This window comes from Olea europaea, chromosome 1, assembly GCF_002742605.1.
Source record: "Olea europaea var. sylvestris chromosome 1, O_europaea_v1, whole genome shotgun sequence".
In the NCBI taxonomy this organism is placed as follows: domain Eukaryota; kingdom Viridiplantae; phylum Streptophyta; class Magnoliopsida; order Lamiales; family Oleaceae; genus Olea; species Olea europaea.
Window position 1 is genome coordinate 29,150,123 of NC_036237.1, and position 1,752 is coordinate 29,151,874.

Genomic DNA, 1,752 nt, shown 5'->3' on the forward strand with positions numbered 1-1,752 from the left:
TGTATCCTGAAGGTCGACAACGGAAGACTATAGTATTCTAACATCATGGGATAGATCGTCAACCCTCCCTGTCAACTCTCGTCCCATATCGTCGACCCTCCCTGTCATATAGTCAACCTTCCCCGCCAGATCGTCGACCCTCCCTGTCAACTCTCGTCCCAGATCATCGACCCTCTCCGTCAAATCTCGTCGTAGCGCGCTGACCTCCTCCGCTATAAATCCAGTCAAACGGGCATACAAATCATCACTGTGCCCCAGAGACACATGGGGGAGGTGTCTGGACGGAGGTGATGCCAATGGCGGCGGCGATGGCCCCGACGGAGGTGATCGTCGATCAGCTGGACCGCCCTCCTACATAAATAAAATGAAAAATTATTCAATAAATTATTCAATAAATTTATACGTCGATCATATTCAACAAATTATATTTCATTCACATACCCAATCTCGGTCCAAACTCGGATCAGGCATCTCCTCGTCTGGAGTGTGCGGAACGCCTAAATCCCGCACAAGACCCCGAGCTTCTTCTTCCATCGATGGCGTCAACTCAGGTATGACTTCAAACTGACATATTGACATTTCAACTATTTAACGATCATGTAAACAAAATTTTAAACTACGTATAATATAAATCACAAATGCATAATACTTACCTGAGGATCGTCGAGTAGGGCCGATAACTGCTTCCCAGTGGGACATCCCTCCGCTCGCGATGATCTCCAATGATGCATCCGAGGGCAGCGTGTCTCCCCTTGCTGCGCAAAGCGGGCCCCCAGTACAGGAACTGTCTCATACACCCAAATCTGTAACTCATACACTTATTAAGCATCAATGTAATACACTAAAACTTTAACTTTGATTATATTAAACATTTACCTGCACAGCTAACGACAATCCATATGTATCGCATTTACGCATCGACCCCCTGGGCCTCGAGTGCGATCTGGTGAACACATGTACAGTGTCTTCGTAGCATCTTCGGCCCCACGGATAGTTGTTGAACGCATCGATGTCGTCAACAACTTGCAAATGAAAAATGTCGATGGCAGTCTTCTTGTGATGACACCTTATCACACTCTCGAGGATGTAGACCAGCCCAAGTTTCAATCTATCTAGCATATGGTCGCACCCCCTGATCGCGACCATCAAGTCGGGTAGAAGCGCCAACCCATGTCCCTGGAAGTACGTCTCGTACAGCCTACTGCTTCTCTCCATGGCTGCATCGTCGCCCATAATCTTCAGTCCAGTGATCAATGTAAACTCAAACATCGAGAAACTGACGACCTTGCCCCCGAGGTCGAAATGGAGGGAATCGCCGTCGACTGGCCTCAGAAGCCGACATAGAAGTGCATCAATGATCTGTCCTGAGTACTGCACCTCTCACAATTGGTACAGTGGCCACAAGAAGGGTTGTCGTAGAATATCTCCGTGCTGATCATCGAGCAGCTCCAACACAGCAGTAAAACTCTCAAAGCTACTGTTCCAAGTAGCTTTCCCCGACATCCGTCTCAACTCTGCATCTAAATGATACTCCATCCTACAAAAATTCAAATGTTATAGCATTAAACAAGAGATAACAAAATAAAGCATAATCTCACAAAATCAAGAGAACCGAACTCTAACTACCATACAATCACAAATATTACATTTGAAAAATATATTTACAAAAAACAACAAATCAAATTAAATGTATTGTCAAAAAAATTAAAGAATATAAATATTATTTAAATAAATTGAAAAAAAATCAAAGAT